This window comes from Giraffa tippelskirchi, chromosome 5 (assembly GCF_054371585.1).
Source record: "Giraffa tippelskirchi isolate mGirTip1 chromosome 5, T2T-mGirTip1v1.2.pri, whole genome shotgun sequence".
NCBI classification, from domain to species: domain Eukaryota; kingdom Metazoa; phylum Chordata; class Mammalia; order Artiodactyla; family Giraffidae; genus Giraffa; species Giraffa tippelskirchi.
The window spans coordinates 21,175,249-21,196,014 of NC_137279.1; the positions used below are offsets into that span (position 1 = coordinate 21,175,249).

The 20,766-nt window shown below is 38.8% G+C and overlaps 1 long non-coding RNA gene and 1 other non-coding gene across 13 annotated transcripts in view; one reads left to right on the forward strand and one right to left on the reverse strand.

Moving 5' to 3' along the window:
* The window catches only part of LOC145507395 (uncharacterized), a 721,493-nt gene that overhangs the window by 297,470 nt on the left and 403,257 nt on the right, over positions 1–20,766 (forward strand). The window lies entirely within an intron of this gene.
* On the reverse strand, positions 12,495–12,567 carry TRNAW-CCA (transfer RNA tryptophan (anticodon CCA)). The gene has a single exon. It is a non-coding gene; the product is annotated as a tRNA-Trp (tRNA).

Here is a 20,766-nt window from a genome sequence, read left to right on the forward strand (position 1 = left end):
TTACAAAGAGTTTGACATGACTGAGCATGCATGCATGTGTGTATGTGTTTATCTACATATATACATACATACATGCATGTGTGCGTGTGTGCTCAGTTGCTTCAGTTGTGTCTGACTCTTTGCCCTGCTATGGACTGTAGCCTGCCAGGCTCCTCTGTCTGTGGGATTGTCCAGGCAAGAATATTGGAGTGAGTAGCCATGCCCTCCTCCAGGGAATCTTTCTGACACAGGGATCAAACCAATGTCTCCTGCATTGCAGGTGAATTCTTTACCACTGAGGCACCTGGGAAGCCTGACATATATACATATATTCATATTATTTTTCAAATTCTTTTCCGTTATAGATTATTGCAAGATAGTGAATATAGTTCTCTGTGCTATACAGTAGGCCTTTGTTGCTTATCTATTTTGTATATAGTAGTCTGTATCTGTTAATCACAACTCCTAATTTATCATTCCCTCTCTCCCTTTCCCCTCGGGTAATCATAAGTTTGCCTTCTATGTCTGTGAGTCTATTTCTGTTTTGTAAATAAGTTCATCTGTATTATCTTTAAACATTCCAGGAATAAGTGATATCATATATTTGTCTTTCTGTCTTCATTAGTTTGATAATCTCTAGGTCCATCCATGTTGCTGTAAATGGTGTTATTTCATTCTTTTTATGGCTGAGTAATATTCCATTGTGTATATATACCACTCCTTCTTCATCCATTCGTGTCTTCGTGGATGTTTAGGTTGGCTCCATGTCTGGGCTATTGTAAATAGTGCTCCTATGAACATTGGAGTGCATGCATCTTCTTAAATTAGAGTTTTCATCTGTTCCAGATATGTGCACAGGAGTTGGATTGATGGATCATATAGTAGCTCTATTTTTAGTTTTTTAAAGGAAACACCATACTGTCCTTCCACCAACAGTGTATAAGTGTTCCCTTTTCTCCACATCTCCTCTAGCATTTATTATTTTTAGATTTTTAATGATGGCCATTCTGACACATGCGGTATTACCTCATTGTAGTTTTCATTTGCATTTTTCTAGTAAGTACTGATATTGAGCATCTTTTCATGTGCCTGTTTGCTATCCATATATCGTCTTTAGAGAAATGTGTATTGAAATCTTTTGCCCATTTTTTTTTGATTGGCGTATTTGGGTTTTTTTGATACTAAGTTTTATGAGCTGTTTGTAAGTTTTGTAAATTAATCCCTTGTCTGTAACATCAATTGCAAATATTTTCTCCCATTCTGTAGATTGTCTTTTTGTTCTGCTTATGATTTCCTTTGCTGGGAAAAGACAGTCTCTTCAATAAGTAGAGCTCTGGATAGTCACATGTACAAGAAAGAAATTAGGACATTCTCTAACACCATATGTACAAATAAACTCAAAATGGGTTAGGTTAAAGACCTAAATGTGTGACTGAATACTGTAAAACTTATACAGGAAAACCTAGGCAGAACATTCTTTGACATAAATCACAGCAATATTTCTTTGACTCCACCTCCTAGAGTAATAAAAACAAAAACCAAAATAAGCAAATGGGACCTAACTAAGCTGTAAAGTTTTTACATAGCAAAATGGGAGAAAATATTTGCAAACAAAGTGACCAACAAGGGATTAATCTCCAAAATATACAAACAGTTCATGCAGCTCAACATAAAGTAAAGAAACAGTCTAATCAGTAAATGGACAGAAGTTCTAAATAGACATTTCCTCTAAAGAGGACATACAAATGATAAACACACAGACACACACACACATGAAAGGATGCTCAACACCACTAACTATTAGAGAAATGCAAATCAAACTACAGTGAGGTATATTGTCACACCATTCAGAATGGTTATCGTAAAAAGTCTGTAAACAACAAAAGCTGGAGAGGGTGAAGAGAAAAGAGACCTCTCCTACACTGTTGGTGGGAGTGTATATTGGTAAAGCCACTATTCAGAGCAATATGGAGGTTCCAAAAAATATATATAGAAGTACTATATGATTCAGCAATCCCACTCAGTCTGTTCAGTTGCTCAGTTGTGTCTGCCTCTTTGTGACTCCATGGACTGCAGCATGCCAGGCTTCCTGTCCATCACCAACTCCCGGAGCTTACTCAAATTCATGTCCATCAAGTCAGATGCCATCCAACCATCTCATCCTCTGTCATCCCCTTCTCCTCCCGCCTTCAATCTTACCCAGTAACAGGGTCTTTTCCAATGAGTCCGTTCTTTGCATGAGATGGCCAAAGTATTGGAGTTTCAGCTTCAGCACCAGTCCTTCCAATTAAGATTCAGGACTGATTTCCTTTAGGATGAACTGGTTGGATCTCCTTGTGGTCCAAGAGACTCTCAAGAGTCTTCTCTAACACCACAGTTCAAAAGTATCAATTCTTCGGCGGTCAGCTTTCTTTATAATCCAACTCTCACATCCATACATGACTACTGGAAAAACCATAGCTTTGACTAGATGGACCTTCATTGGCAAAGTGATGTCTCTGCTTTTTAATATGCTGCCTAGGTTGATCACAGCTTTCCTTCCAAGGAGAAAGTGTCTTTTAATTTCATGGCTACAGTCACCATCTGCAAATGATTTTGGAGGCCCCCAAAATAAAGTCTGTCACTGTATCCATTATTTCCTCATCTATTTGACATGAAGTGATGGGACTGGATGCCATGATCTAGTTTTCTGAATGTTGAGTTTTAAGCCAACTTTTCACTTTCATCTTTCACTTTCATCAAGAGGCTCTTTAGTTCTTCACTTTCTGCAACAAGAAAGAGTGGTGTCATCTGCACATCTGAGGTTATTGATATTTCATAACGTCCAGTAAAGGACAGAAATGGAATGGACCTAATAGAAGAAGAAGATGTTAAGAAGAGGTGGCAAGAATACACAGAAAAACTATACAAAACAGATCTTCATGACCGAGATAACCACGATGGTGTGATCACGCACCTAGAGCCAGATATCCTGGAATGCGAAGTCAAGTGGGACATCGCTGCGAACAAAGCTCGTGGAGGTGATGAAATTCCAGTTGAGCTATTTCAAATCCTAAAAGATGATGCTGTGAAAGTGCTGCACTCAATACGTCAGCAAATTTGGAAAACTCAGCAGTGGCCACAGGACTGGAAAAAGTCAGTGTTCATTCCAATCCCAAAGAAAGGCAATGTCAAAGAATTGCCTTTACCAAAATTGTTCGAATTGCCAAAAGTGTTCAAACTACTGCACAATTGCACTCATCTCATACACTAGCAAAGTAATGCTCAAAATTCTCCAAACCACGCTTCAATACTATGTGAACCGAGAACTTCCAGATGTTCAAACTGGATTTAGAAAAGGCATAGGAACCAGAGATCAAATTGCCGATAGCCGCTGGATCATCAAAAAAAGCAAGGGGGTTCCAGAAAAACATCTATGTCTGCTTTATTGACTACACCAAAGCCTTTGACTGTGTGGATCACAATAAACTGTGGAAAATTCTGAAAGAGATGGAATACCAGATTACCTGACCTGGCTCCTGAGAAATCTGTATGCAGGTCAGGAAGCAACAGTTAGAATTGGACATGGAACAAAAGGCTGGTTCCAAATAGGGAAAGGAGTACGTCAAGGCTGTATATTGTCACCCTGCTTATTTAACTTAAGTGCAGAGTAATCCCACTGCTAGGCATATATTCTGAAAAAAGCATATTTCAAAAAGATACACGCATCCAGTGTTCATGGCAGCAATGTTTACAATAGCCAAGACATGGAAGCAACCTAAATTCCCACCAATAGATGAGTGGATAAAGAAGAAATTTATATTCGTACAATGGAATATTACTCAGCTATAAAAAAGAATGAAATAATGCCATTTGTAGCAACATGGATGGGCCTAGAGATTATCATATTCAGTGAAATAAGTCAGAAAAAGACAAATATCATATGCTATCCCTTATAAGTGGAATCTAAAAAAATGTTATAAGTGGACTTAGTTACAAAACAGGAACAGACTCACAGACGTAGAAAAAAACCTATGGTTACCAAAGGGGAAAGGTGAGGGGAAGGAATAAATTACGAGGTTGGCATTAACAGAAACATATGTTTCAGTTCACTGATTCCTTCCTCTGACTCATTCATTCTGCTGTTGAATTTTAAATGTGGTTACTGCATTTTGCAATTCTAAAATTTCCTGTTTGTTCTTTATATTGTCTATTTATTTGCTATTTGTTTCTGTCTTTGTATAGATTTTGTATTTTTTTCATTTATTTCAAGTAGGCTTGTACTTGGTAATTGAGGCATGTTTATGATGACTGCTTAAAAATATTTGTCAGATAATAATTCTAAAATTTCTGTCATTTCTCCAACAGGCCTACCGCGGTGAAGCAGTGGAAATTTGTTTTGGTAGTACTGGGTGGAGATGGGTGCCCAGACTCCTCACAGTGTCTCTGATAACATTGTAGACAGGGGTGAAAGGAACTCATTACCATCCAACGGAGATGGAAGTTTCAGCTCCTTATTCATCCTTCTCTGATTCATCCTTCTCTGACATCAGCATACTGGGTGGTTAAGGCATCTCATTACAGCTTCATCTAGGCTTTCCACTTGGCCTTTGCTGACATGGGTAGGGATGAGAGCCACAGTTTACCTGTTGTGTTTGGCATAGAATGTTTATTGTCTAGAACATATCTATGTAGCCTTCCCCTTTGTTTAGAGAGAGTTGACTTCTACTGTACTTGTTGGCATTTCCAGGTTGCTAGCTTCTTCAGTTCCAAGTCTGAGACAGGTGAGGCCAAAAGAAAAGCCACAAATTCAGCAGTACATCATTCCTTGGGTCCTCTAGTCCCTAGATTGTCTGACTTCTCTGCCTTAGCCTTTCAGAGTCTCCTTATGTTTATTTAAATATAATTGTTAGAGTTTTTAGTTTTACTTGGTAGGAGGAATAGGAGAATGACATCGTTTTGTCTTACTAGAACTGTACATATACTTTTAACAGAATTTCAGCCTCCCATATCAAGTGTGAACTTCATTTACTGCTTTTCCAGACTAGTAGCTCCTTATTAAAAGTCTGGCTCCATGTTTTTAAAACAATAGGCTGTGACTCATTAGTGAGTATAAAATCCATTTTATAGGTCATAACTAGCATTAAAAAATGAAATATAATAGTGTGGAAATCAAGTACATAGTAAGGGCAAGAATAGTTGCATAACATTTTTAGTAGTCTGTGCGTGTGTATGTGTGCATGCACACATATGTCTGAATACTGGGTTGCAAAGTTAAAAGCATTTTTTAAACTGTGGATTACAGTCAGCATAGTCTGAAAGTCACTCACTTAAATGGGAAAGAATGGTGAGAGAGAGAGAAGACAAAACTCATTCAAGCTTAGAGGAAACCCTGCCACCCAAAGGCATTAGTTGACTTAGGGTATGGTATGTTAGCTGGTTTCACAGATTGGACTAAAGGATCACGTTTGCTTTTTTAAAATGCTTTTTTATCCCCCAAGAATCACTTGCCTGTAGGATGAAAGGGAGAGGCCTCATATCACAGCTGGCCCTAAACCTGAGTCTTGCATTCCAACCGTTGAGCTTGGAAGCAAGTGGATTCTTATAAGGAATGATTGAAGGCAACTCCATGGTATTCCAGACATAGATTCCTCCAGGAAAATTCTCTTAGGAATAAAAATTAAATTAGTGTCATCCTCACCTCAGCCCCCAATGCATTTCTGAGTTAAAGCAAGGTTTTGCTCTGTACATTTTGTGCTCTTTTGATATTGAGTGAGTAAGGAGCAGTAGGGGGTGACAGGAAGCCAGAACTCTGGTGGGGAGTCCACGGAACTATTCCTTGAAGGAGAAGGTAAAAATAAAATGTTTCAAATATTGTAAAACAATTATCTTCCAATAACGAGAGAGAGAGAAAATAGTTGTAAGTTGAACTATAGAATCTGTATTACCAGAGGATAAGAAGAGGAGGTAGTAAATAAAAACTCAAGTCAATCTTAAATGGCCAGAACACCTTAAATTACCATAGAGTTCTTCATATTACTTCAACTTGGGAGACTCTGTGTAAATTACTAATTCTTGTGATCTCATTATAGATGGATTGTGTGTGTCTTGGAGATTCTGGTAATGAATCTTGATGGTCTATTTTGGGCCAGGCTCAGTGATAGACACTTTTACATGGGTACTCTATTGATTTCTTAGAATAACCCTGTGGGAAAGTATTATGAGCCCCAATTCACAGGTGAGGATGATGAAGCTTATAGAAGGTGGGTGATTTGTCCCAAATTATAGAGTTGGCAAGTGGCAGAGTCAGAATTTAGAGCAAGAGAGTTCCAGAAAAACATCTATTTCTGCTTTATTGACTATGCCAAAGCCTTTGACTGTGTGGATCACAATAAACTGTGGAAAATTCTGAAAGAGGTGGGAATGCCAGACCACCTGACCTGTCTCTTGAGAAACCTGTATGCAGGTCAGGAAGCAACAGTTAGAACTGGACATGGAGCAACAGATTGGTTCCAAACAGGAAAAGGAGTACGTCAAGGCTGTATATTGTCACCCTGCTTATTTAACTTACATGCAGAGTACATCATGAGAAACACTGGGCTAGATAAAGTACAAGGTGGAATCAAGATTACTGGGAGAAATATCAATAACCTCAGATATGCAGATGACACCACCCTTAAGGCAGAAAGTGAAGAAGAACTAAAGAGCCTCTTGATGAAAGTGAAAGAGGAGAGTGAAAAAGTTGGCTTAAAGCTCAACATTCAGAAAACAAAGATCATGACATCCAGTCCCATCACTTCATGGCAAATAGATGGAGAAACAGTGGAAACAGTGGCTGACTTTATTTTTGGGGGCTCTAAAAATCACTGCAGATGGTGATTGCAGCCATGAAATTAAAAGACACTTACTCCTTGGAAGGAAAGTTATGACCAACCTAGACAGCATATTAAAAAACAGAGACATTACTTTGTTAACAAAGGTCTGTCTAGTCAAGGCTGTGGTTTTTCCAGTGGTCATGTATGGATGTGAGAGTTGGGCTATAAAGAAAGCTGAGTGCCGAAGAATTGATGCTTTTGAACTGTGGCGTTGGAGAAGACTCTTGAGAGTCCCTTGGACCACAAGGAGATCCAACCAGTCCATCCTAAAGGAGATCAGCCCTGGGTGTTCATTGGTAGGACTGACTTTGAAGCTGAAACTCCAATACTTTGGCCACCTGATGCGAAGAGCTGACTCATTTGAAAAGACCCTGATGCTGGGAAAGATTGAGGGCAGAAGGAGAAGGGGACGACAGAGGATGAGATGGCTGGATATCCTCACTGACTCAATGGAGATGAGTTTGGGTGGACTCCGGGAGTTGGTGATGGACAGGGAGGCCTGGCGTGCTGCGGTTCATGGGGTCACAAAGAGTCAGACACAACTGAGTGACTGAACTAAATTGAAACTGAGTACAGTTTCCACATGCCTCCCACTTTACTACAAATGCTTTTGTGAAATGAGGCCATGAGAGAATGCAGTTAACCTCTATGAAAATTAAGAGGCTCAAATATTTTTTTAAAGTTCTGCTATTATATTATTGTTTTTATAGCTTATTTTTTTTTTATTTTTGATCGTGCCGGGTCTTCATTGCTTTCTGTGCACGGGCCTTCTCTAGTTGCTGTGAGTGCGGTTGCTGTTCTTCCTTGTAGTTCTCAGGTTTCTCACTGCGGTGGCTTCTCTTGTTGTGTATCATAGGCTCTAGGTCCGCAGGCTTCAGTATCTGTGGCACTCTGGTTCAGCTGCTCCTTAGCATGTGCAATCCTGGACTAGGGATCAAACCTCTGTCTCTGGCATTGGCAAGCAGATTCTTATCCACAGTACCACCAGGGAAGTCCAAAAGTTCTGCTCTTTTAAAGTTCTGCTATATTTTAAAGTTCTGGTAAAAAGCAACCCACTGTTGCTATTTAGATCTGTGAAAAAATTTCATGATATAGGACTCTTCCTGCAACTTTACCGTTTAAAGAAAATGTGTCTTCTTTCCTTGGCTTCTTCAGTGGCTCAGCAGTAAAGAATCCACCAGCAGTGCAGGAGCTGCAGGAGATACAGGTTTGATCCCTGGGTTAGGAAGATCCCCTGGAACAGGGCATGGCAATCCACTCCAGTATTCTTGCCTGGAGAATCCCATGGACAGAGGAGCCTAGTGGGCTACAATTCATAGATTCCAAAGAGTCAGGCACAATTCTGAAGCAACTTAATACGCATGAACACATCTTCTTTCCTAAAAATATTTTACTGGTTAAAAAAGGATCATAGTGAAATCTACCAAAGCATAATACAAAATATATTTATGACTGGAGGCATAAGCTGTTTCACCAAACACTGAATGGTACATTTTCAGAAACAGATGTAAATTAAATAAAGGGGCAGCATTAGAAACTGTTTAAGCCCTTAACAAATATTTGGGATAGTGATGCTGTTAGAGAAACTTACTGCCAGTGATAAAAAAACAACAAACAAACAAAAAACAGTAGAGATAATAAACCCTGGTTAATAAACCCTGTTATTTTATCAATGAAGTAGAAAAAATACTTTCGGTACTTTCAGCAAGAGATTCATGATGCAGGAGGTGTTCCAGAGACCTTTTCTGCAGCATCTGCACTAGGTGAGTGAGTGAGTGAGTGAAAGTCGCTCAGTTGTGTCTGATTCTTTGCGACCCCATGGACTGTAGCCTACCAGGCTCCTCTGTCCACAGAATTCTTCAGGCGAGAATACTGGAGTAGGTTGCCATTTTCTTCTCCAGGGGATCTTCCTGACATAGGGATCAAATCCGATCTCCTGCGTTGTAGACAGGAGATTCTTTACCACCATCTGAACCATCAAGGAAGCCGCTAGGTGGCATGGTCTAAACCCAAACATCAGCTGACAGCAACCAAAGAAATTACAAACAGGCATCTGAACAACCCCTAACCCAGCATCAGAAATAGCAAATTGGTTCCTGAGTAGATTAATAGGGACAGTATTAGGGGGAAAGTGCAGACTGAGCAATATAGGTACAAACCTTAATAATTGACTCTATGCTGGCTCTGAGTAGCTGCAAAGGATTCTTTGGGGACAGAATTTTAAAAGGCAACCCAATTGCCTGAATCAGCTAGACTGGCTCTCTTAGCTGAGTTGAAGGGTTCTGGAAAGATTTAACTGTATGAATAAGATGCTTTATTCCTGGGCAGAGGTTTAATTAAAAAAAAAAAATCATATGTTGAGGCCTTAGGTAGGCAAAACGTCTTCAAAAAAATATCATTCCAGTGACACCTGGATCATTACAGCAAAGAAGAATTTAGAATTTAATTACCTACAAGGTGTTTACATATGTTATCATCAGGAGCTTAGAGAGCAAATTAAGATAGACCTAGGCACTTTTTATTTAACCTGCAGTCAGTCTTGTCTTTCCTGTTTCTCAGATGCAAATACAATATCATTAAAGAGGTGACTCAATTTACATAGATGTATTCCTGAAAACCAGATGTGCTGTGAGCAAACCAAATTGTTGCGAATCAAATTATGTTTTATATCCTAAGGGAACTTGTTATTTAAGCATCTGTGATGTTTGTTATGACTTAAAGGATTGGCATTTATAGGCCAAATGGTTACTTCTGCCAAGATGGTGTGTCTATGTTGTTGTCAGGGTCACGTTAGGCTGTACTGTAGGGAAAAAAATATAAGTGTCAGTGACTTCATACAGTGATGATTTATTTCTTGTTTTCGTCAGAATCTGATGCAGGTTTGGACAGCCCTCTGGTGTTCTTGTCTTCCAGGGACCCAGTGACTCGGGGACTGAGAATTTCCTTTTTTGCATTTCTAACATTTCAGTGTCATATGACCCCAAACAACACACAGAGGCAGTAAAGGTAGTATGTGAGTGCCCTAGAAGTCGACAACGGTTTGGTGACCACAGTCTGCCGCCCTGGTGTTTATCTCGGTGTGATTATCTTTGTGGGTTTTAGAAGCATTGAGGAGACTCTGCTACAGTCAACTGGTTTTCAGAGCCCTTGGTGTATTACACATTTAATAATGCTTTTGGTATACAAATATAGCTTATCATTAAAATAATCAGATTCAGGAACCAGAAGAAGAAAAGACATCCGTGGGAAATTGTCACAGACCCTCAAAATGGATCTTTGCACATCAAAAAACACTTTGTGTTACATCATTGGTTTTGCAGTTCATACTTTCAAGGTTTCTTTGCCTTGACTTGATGGTGATTTCCTGGATGTCATCTCAGACTGCTCCCCTGACTCTGGTCCTCCTGTTTTCTTGTGATTCGCCTGCATATTCCTGCCTTAGTCTTCAACCTCAACCTACAGCCCTGATCCTTGCCTTCATTCTAAATCTTTGCTTGGTAACTTGTTTATGTGGCCTTCCCAGTATCGAACCACTATCCATATTCTGCCCATATTATTGCTTCTGTGTAGCTCATGCTACTCTATTTCCTAAAGCCTGCTCAGGGATATTACTCTGGCATTCTCCCCCTCTCTGCTCTATCATCATTCTTCCCCCATTCCACTGAATATTCCCTACTAAATATTCCCTTCTCTATTGCGTTCAGTCTATTGTTTCTCCCACCCTGAAAGAAAGAAAACCTCTCTTGACCTTAATTCCCATTCTAGTTAACTCTATTATCTCCTTCTCTTTACTTCAAAAAGTCTTAAATTGCTTTAATCGCTTTAATTTCTCTCCTCCATCCTCACTTGAATCTACTCCAATTAAGCCTTCACCAGCACTACTCTTCTGAAACTACACTTGTCAAGGTCACCTTTGAGTTCCATGTTGCTAAATCCAGTGGTTATTCTCTGTCCTCATCTTACTTAAAATCTCAACAGCACTTGACACACAGCTGTTTACTCTCTTCTGTGTGAAAATTTTTCTCTTCTTGGCTTCCAGAATACTACGCTTACCTGGTTTTCCTCCTACCTTTTAAAATGCTTCTTCTAAATCTTTTTTCTCCCTGTTTTCTCATTTCCTCATCTCCTAAATATTAGAGTACCCCAGTGCTCTGCTCTTGAACCTCTTTTTTTTTTTTTTTTTTCTATCTGTAATTCCTCTCTAGGTGATCTGGTCCAGATTCATGGTTTTAAGTAGCATCTCTCTGCTGATATTATCCAAATTAATATCTCTAGTCCGGATGCCTTCCCTGATTCAGGACCATCATCAGTTGATGGATATCACCTCCTGGATGTCTAATAGGACCTGGAAACTTTAACATTCCCAAAGCTAAGCTCTAGGTCTTTCTCCAGATGAGCTTCTCTTATACGTTTCTCCGTTTCAGTTAATATAACTTCAGTCCTTAAATTGCTAGAATAAATTGACCTCAGCCTTAACTTTTCTGTTTCTCTTACAACCTTTATCTGATCCATCAGAAAATCCCGACAAATTCTTCTAATTTGACCATTGCTCATCACTCTGATTATGTCTCACCTGTGTTACAGTAATTTCCCAATTAGTGTCTTGCTTCTGTCTTTGCCCCCCTTGCCTTCCACAAACCTTTCTTATCACAGCAACCAGAGATATCCTCTAAAGATATGTTAGATCATATCAGTCTTTTTATCGCTCTCATTTGAGTCTCATCTCATCAGTCTAAAACCCAAAGTTCCCACACTTACCTACAAGGCTCTATGGGGCATGGCTCCTGGTTATGTTTCTTCTTAGCCCTGCTCTTCCCATTTCAGCCACATTGCCTCACCGCTGCCCTTGGACAATCTAGGCAATCTTCCTCTTCTCATCCTTGACCTTACTGTTTCCTCTCCCTGGCATTCTGCCTTCCTAGAATGACTCACTTTTTCATGTCCTTCACATTTTTACTCTACTGCACCATCTCTGTGAAAGCTTACCTCATCATTTATCTAAAAATTGCAGCCATTTCCCCTGATATTTTCTACTCTACCTACCAAGATTTATTTTTCCTTTTGCTATTGTCATTTTTCAACCTACCTAATTTTCAAACTTATTTTGTCTTTTTATTTTTATCTTCCCCATTAGCATATGAGCTCCCTGAGGGCCATATATTTGACTGGTTGATTAATGTTGTATCTCTTGTGACTCAAACAATGACTGACACACAGTAAGTGTTCAAGAAACACTTGTTGAATGAAAGAACAGATGATAAGATTGTGTTCCCAAAGTTAATTTAAAATTCTGCTATTTAGAACACTGTTTACATTTCCCCACAGAAACAATACTGTTCATGGCAGATAAGTCCTGCAATACTTGCTCAAAATCTAAATTCTATAATATGCCCAAAACTTAGGTCATCAGTTGAGTTATCATACAGTGTCCCCAAGTCTCCCACATTGTAGGCAGATTCTTTACCAGCTAAGCCACAAGGGAAGCCCAAGAATACTGGAGTGGGTAGCCTATCCCTTCTCCAGCAGATCTTTCAAACACAAGAATTGAACTGGGGTCTCTTGCATTGCAGGCGGATTCTTTACCAACTGAGCTATCAGGAAAGCCCCAAATAATTACTTATTTGGCTGTGCCAGTTTTTAGTTGCAGCATTCAGTATTTATTTCCCTGACCAGGGATCGAACCTGGGCCCTCTGCATTGGGAGCATGGAATCTTAGCCACTGGACTACCAGGGAAGTCTCAAAAGTGAAAGTTGCTCAGTTGTGTCCAACTCTTTGTGGCTCCATGGACTATACAGTCCATGGAATTCTCCAGGCTAGAATGATGGAGTGGGTAGCAATTCCCTTCTCCATGGGATCTTCCTAACCAAGGGATTGAACCCAGGTCTCCCACATTGCAGGTGGATTCTTTACCAGCTGAGCCACCAGGGAAGCCTGATGTCCCCTAGCTATCTACTTTCAGTAAGACACAGTTGATCACAATATAATTTTGTGAGGACTCTAAAAGGGGGATTAGAGAGTCCAGTGGGGAAACTCAGAAAAAAGGAGCTATGGTTTTAGAATTAATTTCACAGAAGAAATGATATTTGCATTAGGTCTCTAAGAATGTAATGAAAGTTTGTCACAGAGAGAAAAGGAGAGAAATGTTAATAGGCAGAAGGACTAGCATATCAGAAGACATAAGCGTAAAGTAATATGGTTTGTTTGTGGAAAGAAGAACAATTTTTATGAGACTGGAATATTGGTGAGAGAGGCAGAGGGGTCAAAGTTGTGAAAAATTCTATAAGCTATGTCGGGAAGCTGAGGTTTATTTTGTCATTGCTAAGAAAGTTTTCTAAATTAAATGGAGCCCTGGAGACTGGTAAAGAAGCAAAAAGCTCATTTCTTCTCTGAGAAATTTTCTTAATGCTTTGTGGCTTATAAATTGTGGTTCTCAAATGTGATTTGGTTTCTAAGCAATTTCAAAATTGATTGGGCTGCCTCAAAGTATGTATATATATGTATATATATATATATGTATACTGCTGCTGCTAAGTCACTTCATTCATGTCCGACTCTCGTGCCGAGTCATGCCGACTCATAGACAGCAGCCCACAAGGCTCCGCCGTCCCTGGGATTCTCCAGGCAAGAACACTGGAGTGGGTGTATGTATGTATACACACACACAATTGTAACATACTGTTTTACCCAAACATTACTTTTATGATATCCACATACACCCTGACTAAATATTTCCATGTTTTATCTTTAGCTATAACTGCTCAGTAAAGTCAAATTTGATCTTTAGGAAGAAACTGGTGACCTGGAAGAAGGCACAGGAAGTTTGCTTATCAAAAAGGCAGGTCCCCGAGTCCTGGGAAAAGAAATTATAAGGAAAGAGATGAGGGAACCAAGATTCAAAATTACCTGGAGACTGAATCCTGAGTACTCAGTCCACATTAAGAAGAAAAACTTTAAATATAGAAAAACTTAATGTCCTGAATTTAAGATCAAAATTTTAATTATGTAAGTCAAGACTGGGAATGGTTGGCAGCTGATATGAGGCTAAGTGTCAGATACTATTCTAAGGGCACTTTGCACAGCAAAGTAAATGAGCACCAAAAATAAAAAATGAATGGGAGAAAATATTTGCAAATGATATGACCAACATGGGATTGATATCCAGCATATATAAACAGCTCACACAATTCAACATCAAAAAAAACAACTCAGTTGAAAAATGGACATAAAAAGTAAATAGACATTTTTCCAAAGAGTAAATGCAGATGGCCTACTAGCAAATGAAAAGATGCTTAATACTGCTAATCATCAGGGAAATGCAAATGAAAACCATAATGAGATATCATCTCACACCTGTTGAAAGACTATGACCAAAAAAACCACAAATGATAAATATTGATGAGGCTAGGGAGAAAAAGAAAACCTTGCACACTGTTGGTGGGAATGTAAATTGGTGCAACTGCTGTGGAAAACAATATGGAGGTTTCTAAAAAAACTAAAATGAGAAATGTCATATTACCCAGCAATTCCACTTCTGGGTATATATCTGAAAAAACCAAAAACATTAATTTAAAAAATGCATACATTCCAATGTTCATAGCAGCATTATTTACAGTTGCCAAAACCTGGAAGCAACCTAGGTGTCCATTCACAGGTGAATGGATAAAGAAGATACAGTGTGTGTGTATACATATATATATATATGTGTGTATACACACAATGAAATACTATTAAGACATCGTTGGCCACCTGATGTGAAGAACTGACTCATTAGATAAGACCCTGATGCTGGGAAATGTTGAAGGCAGGAAGAGAAGGGGACAACAGAGGATGACATAGTTGCATGGCATCACTGACTCAATGGACATGAGTTTGAGCAAGCTCCAGGAGCTGGTGATGGACAGGTAAGCCTGCTGCGCTGCAGTCTATGAGGTCGCAGAGTTGGACGTGACTGAGTGACTGAATTGACTGAAGACACAAAAATAATGAAATTTCACCATTTGTAGAAACATGGATGGACATATAGCTGAAGCTGAACGGTTCTATGAAGACCTACAAGACCTTCTAGAACTAACACCCAAAAAAGATGTCCTTTTCATTATAGGGGACTGGAATGCAAAAGTCAGAAGTCAAGAAACACCTGGAGTAACAGGGAAATTTGGCCTTGGAGTAGTGAATGAAGCAGGGCAAAGGCTAACAGAGTTTTGCCAAGAGAACACACTGGTCATAGCAAACACCCTCTTCCAACAACACAAGAGAAGACTCTACACATGCACATCACCAGATGGTCAACACTGAAATCAGATTGATTACATTCTTTGCAGCCAAAGATGGAGATGCTATATACAGTCAGCAAAAACAAGACCAGGAGCAGACTGTGGCTCAGATCATGTACTCCTTATTGCCAAATTCAGACTTAACTTGAGGAAAGTAGGGAAAACCACTAGACTATTCAGGTATGACCCAAATCAAATCCCATACGATTATACAGTGGAAATGAGAAATAGATTTAAGGGACTAGATCTGATAGACAGAGTGCCTGATGAACAATGGACGGAGGTTCACGACATTGTACAGGAGACAGGGAGCAAGACTATCCCCAAGAAAAAGAAATGCAAAAAGGCAAAATGGCTGTCTGAGGAGGCCTTACAAATAGTTGTGAAAAGAAGAGAAGTGAAAAGCAAAGGAGAAAAGGAAAGATATACTCATTTGAATACAGAGTTCCAAAGAGTAGCAAGGAGAGATAAGAAAGCCTTCCTCAGTGATCAGTGCAAACAAATAGAGGAAAGCAATAGAATGGGAAAGACTAGAGATCTCTTCAAGAAAATTAGAGGTACCAAGGGAACATTTCATGCAAAGATGGGCTCAATAAAGGCCAGAAATGGTATGGACTTAACAGAAGCAGAGGATATTAAGATGTGGCAAGAATACACAGAAGAATTATACAAAACAGATCTTCATGACCCAGATAATCATGATGATGTGATCGCTCACCTAGAGGCAGACATTCTGGAATGTGAAGTCAAGGTGGGCCTTAGGAAGCATCACTACGAACAAAGCTAGTGGAGGTGATAGAATTCCAGTTGAGCTATTTCAAATCCTGAAAGGTGATGCTGTGAAAGCATTGCACTCAATATGCCAGCAAATTTGGAAAACCCAGCAGTGGTCACAGGACTGGAAAAGGTCGGTGTTCATTCCAATCCTAAAGAAAGGCAATGCCAAAGAATGCTCGAATTACCACACAATTGCACTCATCTCACACGCTAGTAAAGTTATGTTCAAAATTGTCCAAGACAGGCTTCAATGATATGTGCACTGTGAACTTCCAGATGTTCAAGCTGGTTTTAGAAAAGGCAGAGAAATCAAAGATCAAATTGGCAACATCCTCTGGATCATCGAAAGAGCAAGAGAGTTCCAGAAAAGCATCTATATCTGCTTTATTGACTATGCCAAAGCCTTTGACTGTGTGGATTACAATAAACTGTTGAAAGTTCTGAAAGAGATGGGAATACCAGAGCACCTGACCTGCTTCTTGAGAAATCTGTATGTGAGTCAGAAAGCAACAGTTAGAACTGAACATGGAACAACAGACTGGTTCCAAACAGGAAAAGAAGTACATGAAGGCTGTATATTGTCACCATGTTTATTTAACGTATATGCAGAGTACATCATGAGAAATGCTGGGCTGGAAAGCACAAGAAAGCACAAGCTGGAATCAAGACTGCTGGGAGAAATATCAATAACCTCAGATATGCAGATGACACCATCCTTATGGCAGAAAGTGAAGAAGAACTAAAGAGCCTCTTGATGAAAGTGAAATAGGAGAGTGAAAACGTTGGCTTAAAGCTTAACATTCAGAAAACAAAGATCATGGCATCTGGTCCCATCACTTCATGGCAGATAGATGGGGAAACAGTGGAAACAGTGGCAGACTTTATTTTTAGGGGCTCCAAAATCACTGCAGATGGTGACTGCAGCCATGAAATTAAAAGACACTTGCTCCTTGGAAGAAAGGTTATGACCAATCTAGATAGTATATTAAAAAGCAGGGACATTACTTTACGAACAAAGGTCCATCTAGTCAAGGCTATGGTTTTTCCAGTAGTCATGTGTGGATGTAAGAGTTGGAGTATAAAGAAAGCTAAGTAGTGAAGAATTGATGCTTTTGAACTGTGGTGTTGGAGAAGACTCTTGAGAGTCTGTTGGACTGCAAGGAGATCCAACCAGTACATCCTAAAGGAAATCAGTCCTGAATATGCATTGGAAGGACTGATGCTGAGGCTGAAACTCCAATCCTTTGGCCACCTGATGCGAACAGCTGACTCATTTGAAAAGACCCTGATCCTGGGAAAGATTGAAGATGGGAGGAAAGGGGACGACAGAGGATGAGATAGTTGGATGGCATCACCGACTCAATGGACAAGAGTTTGAATTAACTCCGGGAGTTGGTGATGGACAGGGAGGCCTGGCCTGCTGCAGTCCATGGGGTCACAAAGAGTTAGACACAACTGAGCGATTGAACTGAACTGAACTGAATGCTAATTGAAAAATGTCAGATAGAGAAAGACAAATACTGAATGTCATTTATATGTGAAACCTAAAAAATGTAACAAACTAGTCAGTAAAAAAGAATCAAATTCACAGATACAGGGAACAAAATAGTGGTTACCAGTGTGGGTAGTGGTGGGGGCAGTATAGGGGAGAGAGAGTGAGAGACACAAGAGAGTGAGAGGTGCAAACTCTAGGCTATAAAATAGGCTCAAGGATGCATTGTACAAAATGGGAAAATTAGCCAACATTTCTTAAAAATTGTAAATGGAAAGTAATCTTTAAATGTTGTTTACATTTTTTTAAAAACTTTGATCTTTTAGCCTATGCTCTTGTTTTGTTAATGAGGACATCATGGCCAAAGTGATGAGTATAATATGAGCCAATAGTGAAGTGGGGCTTCACAAACATAAATTCTATTTTTATTTGTATCATCCCATAAAAATTATTTTATTGTGGTAAGAACAAAACATGAGATCTACTCTCTTCATAAATTTTTAGGTGTATAGTACATTATTATTGATGATAGGTAGAATGTTATACAGCATATCTTTAGAACTTATTTATCTTCCTTAACTGAAACTTTATGCACATTATTTAGTATCTGTCCATTTCCCTCTCCCTAGTCCTATTCCACCCTTTGATTCTATGAATTTGACTATTTTGGATGCCTCATGTAAGTAGAATCATGCAGTATTTGTTTTTCTATGACTGCCTTATTTTACTTAGCATAATGTCCTCAAGGTTCATCCGTGTTGTCTCATATTGTAGAATTTTCTTCTTTCAAACTAAATATGTATGTGTATACCACATTTTCTTTATCTATTCGTCTATCAATGGACATTTAGGTCATTTCTGTATCTTGGTGATTGTAAGCAAGCTGCAATAAGCATGGGAATGCTATCTTTTTTTTTTTTTTTTGAGATCCTGATTTCAATTCTTTTGGTTAAATATTCAAAAGTGGGAGTGCTGAGTCATATGATAGTTCTATTTTTAATTTTTTAAGGAAACTCCATATTGTTTACCAAAGCAGCTGCACCATTTTGCATTCCCAACAGCAGTGCCAAAAGATACCAGTTACTCCACATTCTTGCCAACCTTTGTCTTTTTTTTGGTAATAACCATCCTGATAGATGTTAAGTAATGTCTTATTGTGATTTTGGTTTGTGTTTCTCTGATGATTATGACAGTAAGCATTTTTCCATAAACCTGTTGGCCATTTGTATGTTGTCTTTGGAGAAAAGTCTATTTAATTTAGCCAAATGTTAGTCTTTGGTGAGATTAAAAAAGACATCACATCCCATGAACTAGGGGTGAATATTTCCTCTTGCACCATATTTGAAGTACTGTGCTTGATTCAGGGGTTATATTTTAACTGAGCTACAGAGTGGCCCCAGAGAAGGGAGTCAGGATGTTGAGAGGTCCAGAAATGTGTATGGAGAATGGCTGAATTGATTAAATTTGTATAGCCTGAAAAAGAGATAAAGCGAATGCTTGACAGTTGCTTCAAATATGAAGGGCCATTGTGTTCAAGAAGGAAAAGTTGGGGCTTAAAAAAGTTTTGCCTTCTAAACAAATACGAGTGCTTTTATATTAGAATTCCAAAAATGGAAAAGGTATCTTGTGAGGCAGTGAGGTCCCTGTCATGAGGTGCATCCAAATCAGGTTGTGAACATTGTGGGAATACAGTAGAAGTGGTTCCTCCAGTGGTCAGAAGGTTTGACAAACTGGCTTCTATGACCATTTTAAACTGTAAGAATATATGCGTCTAAGAGGTCCTCAGTCCAAAGGGTAAGCCATTAAATCTTTACAGTCCATTTGATGTTACAAAAACCATTTTCGATTATATTCTTTACCCAAGGTCATTTACCATAAGCCTTTATATAAATCAACTGATGATATGATTTTAGCAATTCCCACCTGATCTAACAATATATCAATTCTAAACATAGAATACACATTAGATTTGGTTCAGAGATCAAAGAGTTTTAGAGCTATGAGCTATGAGGTCCTTAGAGATTTTCTGGTTAAACCCTTTTATTGTAGAGATGACAAAATTGAAGCTAAGAGTCACTATATTTATTCCTGTCCTACCTAGCTCCTTACAGGAGCATAAGGAATTCCTTTCCCCTATAGGCTCAACTCTGTTAACTTTTGAGACAATAGAGTTGAGGGCAGGGTACTTAGCAGCAGTCTTTGGTTCAGAAATGGTAATGCCTAGAATTTATTGAATAACAATAATTGCAATTTATTAAGCACCAACTCTCTACCAAACTCTGATACAGATTTCTCTCAAATGATATGAAACTTAATTCTATAAGAACATGATTATTATCTTTATTTTACAGGCTAGGAAAGTGATTTATCCAAGGTCACACAGCAAGTAAGAGAGCAGACTTTACATTCATATCCACAAAGGTTTGACCCCAAAGCCTGTGCTTTTATCCACTTTACATTGCCACTCAGTCATAACCTGTACTTGCCTACATCACCTGGAGCATTTCTTTTGCTCAATAGATTGGATCTTCCTGGCTTGAACCTTCTCTTGGATCATACCTGTTTTTTAGTACTCCGCTTGGATACAGAACATGGAATCATTGACCTCAGGGCCAGTCTGGCAGCCAGAACATTGCCAAGTCTTTGACACTGTAATTTCCACATAGTTTTCACTTTGAGTTAGGACAAGCGAGTAAGTTAGGGCATCCTTACTTACTCAAGGATGCAGAGGGTAAAGGGGAGATATGGGACCTGGACCCCAGAATTCTAATACCCAGTATAGTGCATATTCCTCTATACTTGATTTTATTTCCCCTTAAAGCTGTAAGTGAGATATATAATTTTTAAACTTTTTAAAATTCAATCTTCACAGACTAATCCAAAGTAAAAAGCTTTGAGTCATGCTTGATTGTCTTCTAGCACTGACATGCTGTGAAGGTATCCAGGATAGTGTGGGTTTCTAATCCCACTGTAGACAACTCAGTATTTTTCTCCTTGTGTAACATCCATCTGCAGGTTCAAGTATTTCTCATTCATGAAGGATTTTTTTAAAAAGTATTTATTCTAGACCATTTGATGCATTCTATTCATGATGAACATATATTATGTATATCTTGAATCTCTTGTGTCTTCCATATCTGTCAGCTTCTCGTGAATCACTTTTATAAGATTTTTATTCATTTTCTCTTAGTTTATTTATATTTAGAAACTATTTAAAACTTAGTTATATAGTGTTGAAGTTTCCGACTCTAATTGGCAGTTTGTGCATCTCTCAATTCTGTCAGTTATTCATGAATTTTGAAGCTCTGTTATTAAGTACATGGAAGCTTAGACTGTTCTGTCATTTTTAAAAAATTAATTTATTTAAATTGGAGGATGATTACTTTACAA